We start from the raw sequence: 9,838 nt of genomic DNA on the forward strand, positions 1-9,838 counted from the left end.
AACTAGAAAGTGTAGGACCATTGATTGTTGGGACAAATAATAGCCAACTAGAGATGATATAGAAAGAATAAAGGCAGGTCATCTTCAAATGTGATTTTATATTTTCTATTAAGAATACTGTTTCAAACTGGAAAAACTAGAATAAACACAGACAAAGGAATTGAAATTCCCAAGTCTGTGAGGAGATAGTTAAATTAAATGAGATCATTTCTATGGTCCTAATGAATCTCAATTCAGAGTACTTGCATACACACACACACACACCCTAATCAACTAAAGTCTGCTCTGAGTAAACTCTGTAGTCCTTGCAGATCAACAAGAAATTTCACAACAGGGAAGACTGATCAGATGGAGAAATCATGATTGCTCATAACTTGGGAAACCAGCAATATTAGCAGTAAGTTGGTTGGGGGTGAGCGGAGAGCAATAGGCCTGCCAAGCACACATCAGTAGAGTTTCATTTTTAAGTCAGTTTCTAGGTCAGTGAACATTTTTGGATGTCAGTCACAATTTCAATTTTTTTTAGGGTTTCAAATAGAAGTATCAGTATAAATAAAGCCAATGACATTTGGCCCTTAGGAATAAAATTTTGTCCCCAATCTCAAATATCTCACAATTTGTGAAGGCAAAAAAATAAAAATAAAATAACTGTTTATAATACAGAGAGATATACAATATATAAATGACACCTTCATAAAATATTTCAAGCTCATCTTTTAAATCTTCTGTACATAGTGGGGAGACACTAAATTATTTTAAGTACAGATGTATTTAGAAAGAAAACTGGAGCTATTATGAAAATGATGACTAAATTTCACTTTCAGTTTATCCTATAAGACAATTTTTTAAGCAAGTTTCCACAGAGGCTTCAGAGGACTTCAGCAAAATTTGGGTTCACTTGTTCTTTTAAAATACAAAGTCAACTATTGATTATTCTTGACTAGATTATAAATTAACTGGGATTAAGAACTAAACTCATCCCATAGACAACTGGATTCTATTCTCTCATTATGTAGGTTTTTCCCTTGTATTGTGTAACCCCCAAATCAATATCTATAAGTCCAGAGCTCTCCTAAAATCTGGATCCATACATACAACTTTAGCTGAACATTTCTACTTGGAACACTCATTGATCTCCAAAACCCAAGATTTTCCAAACTGAAGTTACTATCCTCTTTAAAAACTAGTACCTTCTTATAAGTTTCTTTTTTTTTAAATATTTTATTTATTTATTTGAGAGAGAGAGAATGAGAGATAGCACGAGAGGGAAGAGGGTCAGAGGGAGAAGCAGACTCCCCGCTGAGCAGGGAGCCTGATGTGGGACTTGATCCCGGGACTCCAGGATCATGACCTGAGCCGAAGGCAGACGCTTAACCAACTGAGCCACCCAGGCGCCCTTCTTATAAGTTTCTTATTCTTGAAAAATGAATAGTACTGCTATCTACTCTGGCTAGAAACAAGACTTAGTTTGAGATCTGTCTCTGTTGTTCCCTCCAGATGACTGGGTGTCAGCCCTCTACAAGTTTTTATTAACTATTTGTTGTTGTTTTAGGCACAGGGGATATTTTTAATGTCAATTATTTGTATGGATCATAATATACCTTTAGCAGACATCATTTTTACGTAATGCAACCATTTTTTATAAATAGTTCACTTTTAGGAAGGAAATGATTTTATTCTTTTCCATTCAATCAAATATGTCATTATAATACATGTGTCCTGCATGCCAGTAGAAGTTTGAGAGCATCTGCTCTATCTATGCACACAACAGGGGGTAGAACTCAAATGAAAAAGTGAATTCATAGCATGCTGTGTCATGATATTATTAAACTAATTTTAGTGACTCATTGTACTCTTTTAAAAATATATTATTAAATAAAATTGTGCATAAAAAAGTTATACTTAAATGATCATTATTATCAGCTTTATATAATAGGTGTTCTCTTTAGGTATCATGTACAAAGAAGTTTCTTTGCTTTAAAATGTAAAGGAAAAAATTCATTCTGAATTGCTTAAATAACTTTTTAACAAATGCATCAAAGTAATTATGACATTTTAAATGCTACTGATGAAATCCTGTTCCATGCTACAACATGAAACTTGAAGGATATTATGCTAAGTGAAATAAGCCAGTCACAAAAAGACAAATACTGCATGACTCCACTTAAAGGAGTTACCTAAAGTAGCCAAATGCTTAGAAACAGAAAGTAGAATGGTGGTTTCCAGAGGTGAGGGAGAGGGAGAAAGGGGCATGGGTTTAGAGCTTGCTTTGCAAGATAAAAATGTTTGAGATCTGTTGCACAACAAAGTGCATATAGCTATGCCACCATACTCTACACTTAAAAGTGGTTAGGATGATAAATTTTGTATGATGTATTTTTTTACTACAACAAAATAAGAAACAATTAGAAAATAAAACATAAAAAAGGGGGGCCTTCAGAAAGTGGCAGTTCGAGAGCCCCCTCTTCCCCCCAGTGCATGCGCCGGTGGGAGGTTCCAGCATAGGGTACCGGTGGAGCGCAAGGCAGAATGCCCAGGTGAAGCTTGGAAAACCAGTCGGCTCAAACCAGACAACTGCAAGATACTGTCACAAATGCGCAGCATTGTGGAGAGCGGTGCCAAATCCTCTCTGCCTACGAGACGGAACGGACCTACTGGTGAACGAAATGAACGTGTACGCCTCTACAGAGTTCCCACATTTAAAGCAGGGCCCGAAAAGTGTGATGAGTTTGCCAAACTGCAGGATTATCAACAAGAAGAGATTGAAAAATTTGAAGAAGTGGTTGAACCTTTTAAAGCTTATGGAGCCGTTGTGAAAAATGAAAGGAGATGACCTTGAGCGACATTGACAGCAAGGAATAGAGAAGCTAAACAGTTAACTCAGGAAAAACTCGTCAGCGAAACCCTGATGTTCGACATTTTGTTTCCCAGGCAGAAACCGAATTGCGGAGAGTTGCAATGGTTGCTACCTGAACAACTCGTCTTCTGGAGGAAAATACTGACAATTTTGAAAAGCAGAAAATAAAGGATATTAAGGCCATATTTTCAGAATTTATCATTATCAAAATGTTATTTCTTGGCAAAGCATTAAAGTTCTACTCTGCTGCCTACCAAAACATACAAAAGATTGATGAAGATTTAAAGGTTTTCCAAAATTCTCTGTATCCACCAGATTCTTCATCTGGTTTAGACAGCGTAGAAGCAAATTCAAAATGGCCCCTTCCAAGATCACTGTCAGCTAAATGTGTATCTGGAACAGGACAGTTACCCACCTGGCCACTAAGAAAGGATCAACAAGCAGAAGATGATGAAGAGGACAAAGATTTAGACGTTACAGAAGAGGAAAATTAATTTTCTTCCATAAACTTCACGTTTCCATTTGCATCTTAAATGACTTGGCATGCAGAATTACTGAATTGTTAAACTTTATACTGGCTTCATACACGTTAAACCTCAAAATGAAATCCTACTGGAAATGGAAATTAAAGGAAATCTATGCTCGCTGGAAACAAAGGTTTTAAAAAATATTACGCACCAATCATTTCTTTTCTTATAGATTTTTATTTATTTATTTGTCACAGAGAGAGAGGGAGAGAGAGAGCGTGAATGGTAAGTAGAGAGAGAAGAGGCAGAGAGACTCGATCCCAGGACCCTGAAACCATGACCTGAGCCGAAGGCAGACGAGTAACCGACTGAGCCACCCAGACATCCCACACACCAATCTTTTCAACACCCAATCTAGCAGTACGTGGTTTTTGTATAGGTTCCATTTTTTAAAAAAAAGATGATGTGCTTCAAAAGTATTTCGTATCAACACACCATACCTAGTTAAAGTTGCAATAAAAGTAGATGACAGAAAACAAGGAATCTAACAATTCCACTTGCATCTTTTGTGCTCATCACCAAGAAAGGGTCTTTAGTCATTCTGATGAGATACAAACCATATTCCGAAAAGCCTTAATCAAAAAAACAAGGTTTTTTCCCCTTTACCTTTGTTTTCCTCACTTTCACTACAACTTGAAGTTTCATTATTTGATACGTAATTTATTTTTCAACAAGACTGCAATTACTTTTGATTAAAGGTAATGAGACACTGGTATATCAGTGTCTTAAAAGCACTATGACGCATAAATATTAACTTCAAAAAGAAAGGCACATTCAGCCTGATTTGGGTTTTAAAATGAAAATACTCTCATACTAAAGCATTATACACAGAACTACAACTTTAGGAAAGCTGTAATTTGGTGGGATGTTGCCTAAGAAAACATCATGGAAACCCGTAAATCATTAAAAGTCAATAAAAATTCTACCAAACCACCATCTAATTAATGCTACAGTATGTAGTTTTATTCTTGAAAATAATCAATTTAATCAGAACCTTTCAGTATGTCAAATGCTTTTGTTTCTTTGGATGGGGATTATACTCTTGTCATTTCATGGATACGAGTTAGACATATAAAATTATGAAATTTATAAAATCATTTGGGATAACCACAAAAAGCAGTTATTCATGACAGAAAAATACTTTCTAGGAAAAAATTTAATAAAAATGACTTTTGAAGAAGTTTCAATACACCATTCATGGGCTTGTTAAAGTTATTGAAGATAAATAACAAGGTCAGAAAATATATGTTTACAGTTTGATTTAAATGTATCCTAATCTTCCAAAAAGTACAGAAAAATATCTGTACCATAATAAGATGTGGGTTAGTTTAGAATTCATAGTTATTAAGTCTTATTCATTCTTAAAATAAGCAAACTAATGCCAAAATAATGGGCTCTTTCAGTTTGTGCAAAACCACTTAGTTGCTTTAAATTGTTGTTTAATATAAAGTTATGTTTAATACCAATATTGATTTGAGAATATTAGCTTGATTTATTGTTTCAAATAGTATTACATGGTTTTTATTCTTTGGCCATTATGTCACCGAGTTAGAAATTTATTTCAGAAGATAGCCTAATTGTGGCTCCTCTAGTTTAAAAACTCTTTTATAAAAGATTACCATCTGCATATTATTGAATGAAATATTTATGAGTCCAGAGACAATATCACTCATAATACAATTTTTCCTAAAATTATGTTTTCAGTAATATGTGTTAAATTTCTTAATGTTCCTGCATCTTCAACATGATTTTTCTATTGATTCATTTCAGTCTCATATGATGCAGATGCTGGATCAAAATAAACTTCAGGGCTATCACAATGACCAAGTTCAAAGATTTCCTCTTCCCGTAGATTTCGCCCTTACTAGATGCTTAAGTTCAAAGATTCACTGGATGTACCAACTCTTTAACAGGGAAGGGGAAATATAAAAATAAATAAAATAGTGGTCTACAATATTATCCACATTTTCTAAAAAGAACAATGAGTTTTCTAGTTTTACAAAAACTACGTGAATACTACATAGTGATGATGAAGGGACAATTTTATTTCAACAAGACATATACTACAGGATCTAACTCACATGAGAAAAAATGAGAGGGGAAAAGTGAGAGAAAGAGCGAGAAATTCAGAATTATATTGACACAAAGGTGAAAAAAGAATGAATATTTTTGAAGCTGAAGGTTCCTGAAAAATATGTTTGGTTACTGGCCTACCTATGACAATTATGCTGGTCTCCTATTAGAGATCATTTTAAACAGAGTTACTAATTTCTTTTTATGCATTGAATTTACCCATAGGTAAAATAATGTTGCTATAAATTTTATGATTTCTATTAATTTAACCACTGAATGAATTAAAACCATGGAGTATATGTATTATGGAACTTAAAAATGCATTATATTACCAGAAATATAGGAGCTGATCAGAGACATTCTACAAGATTTAATGTTTACATGAAGTTTGTTTCCTTAATCATCTTCTTTCCATATCTTTCCTAACAGTTCTATGGAAATTTACCCACTCCCTTTCTACTAATGTTCATCTTAATATACCAGTAATTATGCAGAAAAAAAGCAAAACAAAATAAAATGAAACAGTTCTCATGAAATCAGAAAAGAAAAAACCCAAACAGAATTGTTTAATTCCATCCTTCCAGGCAATAGGTGACTATTTATCTTACGTCTATGCCATTAAGAATCCACTCAAGTGGTTCTTCCCTGAACAAAGACGTTTCTATTTCAAGACACTAGGAATTGATATCTACCAATAAACATATAAATGTTAATGGCTAATAATTTTAATATGACCATGCTCGTCTTGAGGGGAGGGAAAGAAAAGTTTAATTGGTAGAGCCTCACATCAGGCTCCTTGCTCAGCAGGGAGCCTTCTTCTCCCCCTGCCTCCTCCCCCTGCTGGTGTGCTTTCTCTCTCTCTCTGACAAATAAATAAATAAAAGCTTTACTAAAAAATAACAATTTTTCAAATGTTTCCAGCACACTCGTGTATCAATTCTACATGGACTGAAATGAAGAGATATGTTCTGAATTGCAGGCTCGGAGTAACCTGTAAAACTGCTTAATTCCAACTCAGTATCTTTTATAAACTTGATACTCTACAAGATCGTTACACAGGCGAAAAGGTTAATATAACAAATGCATTTAATTAACCAATACTTTTGAGCAAATCTTTGGGACAACTCATTGGTCTAGACACTGGGACTATAAATTACCAAAAACAGCAAAGCTACTGCTTTTATAAATGCCAATAGGAGGACATCAAGCAACAGATTTTATAGTAAGTATTAAACCACATCTGGGATAAAGAGAAATAAGCAACTAGGAAAAATCCAATAACAAGATCAGTCCTAATGTATGTTAGGGCCTAGATAAAGTTTTCCTGAGAAAGTTACTTTGCATCTAAAATGTGAAGAATGAAGACAAATAAATATTTAATGAATTAATATGTGAGTGAAATTCAAGATTGAAGAGTCAAATCTTAATTCTCATAATACTTGGCTGGTTAACACTAGTGCTATCCAATTAACTTCCTGGTTCTCCATTCATTATTTATAAAAAAGTAAATAAGGCCCAGCAATACTATAAACACTTCTCAGAAAAAGTTATGACAAAGGAATTTGAAATTTTTAAATTGTCCAGAATTAATTTATGATAGCTCATATGTCACTATTTTTTTAAAGATTTTATTTATTTATTTGACAGAGAGAGAGAGAGAACACAGGTAGGCAGAGCAGCAGGCAGAAGGAGAGGGAGAAGCAGGCTCCCCTCTGAGCAAGGAGCCTGATGTGGGGCTTGATCCCAGGACCCTGGATCATGACCTGAGCTGAAGGCAGACGCTTAACAACTGAGCCAGGCACCCTTATATGTCACTATTTTATGCCCAGTTATACATATCTATGACCCCTACATTTAATTGTTGTAGATGGCATAAAGAGACATTTAACAGGCTAGATGACCTTACAATAGCTTTCAGTCCAGTGAGTTTATAAATCTATTACCTTATCTAACCATCTTTGAACCAGACTGCAGTGGACTCACTTAGATTAATTCAACCCTTCTAACAATCAATAATGACTTTGAAGCTCAGGACTATGGCTTGCTCATTATCAACTAAAACCAGACAGTCCTTGAGAGTTAAATTCAATGGGATTTGATCAGATTTATGAAAAGTAAAAGGTTATGATTTCCCATTTCCTTATGCTTTCACTCATCAGCTGTATCTGATGACTTATAAAAAGCTTAAAACTCTGTTTTGATGATTATTTTTTCTTTATTTTAATTTGGTGTAAAATTTGAGGGAATTTGTGTGGAGTGGGAAAAAATGGTATAAAATTTAAAGTTATAAATGATATTTGACATTTCTTCCTTATAAACTCAAATGAAACTAACTTCCATGGCTGCATCAAAATAATAGCAAGTGTTTCTTTTTATAACAATTATTACTCAGAATGTAAATTTTATATTCTTTTGAAAATGGTTATTTTTTGATCAGTGTTGATTTGGAGTACCTGGAGTTCTACCTGAAGAAGATAAATGTATACAGCTTGACTAAACTACAAATAAGCATCTGATATCTTTCTGCAGACACTTGTTAGAGGCAAGCAGAAAGGGATAGGAGGAAATTTGATAAAGCTAAAAATAATTTCCTTGATATTAAGGATAAAAGCAATAACAGTGTTTCAGACAGAAAGAATATTAAGAATTTGATTTTTCACTATATAATATATATTATTGTTGGAAGAATCACAATAACACCATTAATTTAAATCATTTACAAATATACAGCGAGACCATTTCTCCTTACCTTTGCAAATACATACTGTAAAGAGTTAAATTATGTTTTTAAAGTAATATCTGAGTCAAATGTTTTAGTCTTATACTGTAATACTTTGGAGTACTTGTCACACCTATTATTTGATTATTCAAAGTAGAATGATAGGACAAAATATGATTTTGAATCACAGTTCGTGAAATTAATGCATAGCATAAGCGAATTGTGGCCTATTAGTTCTCAAAACTTTGTATTCATTGAACATATGGTTGTCTCTCTTCACTTCTCCCTCCAGAAGTCATCCCTAACTTCTAGGTAGGGTTTCTTCATGTTTCAGAGGGATGGAGAGAGCTGGATTTACCTTATGAGTTGTGGTATAGGTAGGCCAAGCCTGGTCATAAAACTAGGAATACATAATATGCTTTATCCTGTTTTTCTTTGCAGCTAGCATAAAACTATATATTACCTTTAATGTATTTTTCCTTTACAAATGATAAGTATTGTATTTTTGGGGTAATGCAAATAATTCAGAACTATGATGATTTAATGAGATAAAGATTTAGTAATGAAACACAAATAATAGAGGAAATAATCTGAAATCTTTGAATAAAACATGGAGTCAAGTCACAAAGTATGGAGGGAAATTTCTAACAGAAGTTGGAAAGGAAAATATTGGAATAAACAGAATCAGTCAAGAGTAATTGCTTAATAACCAAATGTGTTAGCAGGATGCAAGCAAGGAGTCTAGAAAAGAAACAAATCTAAAACTTTCCAGACACAGACCAAAGAGCAGCTAGATCAAAATTGTCAGATGTCTATGAAATAAGTAGTTGGGACCAAAATAGGAATGGGATATGTAGAAAGATTCCAGAAAGGAAATGGTCTAGAGGGAAGTGCCTCTGACTTCATGGAATAGAGAAGCTACAGGAGAACAAATTGTTGAAACGATTCTGCCTATCAATCACTTTTTTATTGGTTTCCTGAGATCTCTTCCAGACACATAAAATATATTTTATAAAATAGCTGAAATGTCATGCTAAGTGTGTGACACTTTGGATGTGTTACTTATAGGACAATCAATAAGCAGAGATTGGTGTCTAAAGACCCAATCTGGATACAAAGTCCTTTTTAATCTTTGCTGTGGTATCAGTAGAAGTGACCAGTGCAAAATATCTCAGAGAGTGGAGTTAAAGTGTGCTTGTCGCATTTTAGCAGGGAAAGGTATAAAAGCTCAAGAGGGTGGCAAGACCAAAGAGAAAAAATTAACACACTTATACGCTATTCTGCTATTCCCTGTACTCAGTTGGCTTCCGTATCTGATGTGGCACATGGTGTTGTGTGTGTGTGTGTTGTAAGGGCAAATATAAATTAAAAAATAAGAGGCTTGATTCTCCCTGTTGAGAATAAGGAAAGAAATTCTCCTACCTCTCTTTTCTGAGAACATTTATTTAGAAATATATTAATTGTAAGTTCTTTCTCTGTCTCTTTGAAGTGTGTATTAATTTTTTTAAGAGCTAAATAAGCCTCTTGTGAGCTTTAAAACTCAGGGATATCTTGCTCAAGGACCTTTGAAATGTAATCATCAAGGAAGACAGCACTCCTAACCTCCTGTTTCTGTGGGAGGGTAGGAATCTAACTTTGGTGGGGGCTTTGCTGAAATTTGCA

At 34.1% G+C, this 9,838-nt stretch overlaps 1 pseudogene; it reads left to right on the forward strand.

Moving 5' to 3' along the window:
* Nucleotides 1-2,529: 2,529 nt before the first annotated feature.
* On the forward strand, nt 2,530-3,351 carry LOC112826414 (CBY1-interacting BAR domain-containing protein 1 pseudogene; annotated as a pseudogene).
* The last annotated feature ends 6,487 nt before the right edge of the window (nt 3,352-9,838 follow it).

Source organism: Callorhinus ursinus, unplaced genomic scaffold (assembly GCF_003265705.2).
Source record: "Callorhinus ursinus isolate GAN/ISIS: 27379988/994484 unplaced genomic scaffold, GSC_fseal_2.0 scaffold7, whole genome shotgun sequence".
Lineage (NCBI taxonomy): Eukaryota > Metazoa > Chordata > Mammalia > Carnivora > Otariidae > Callorhinus > Callorhinus ursinus.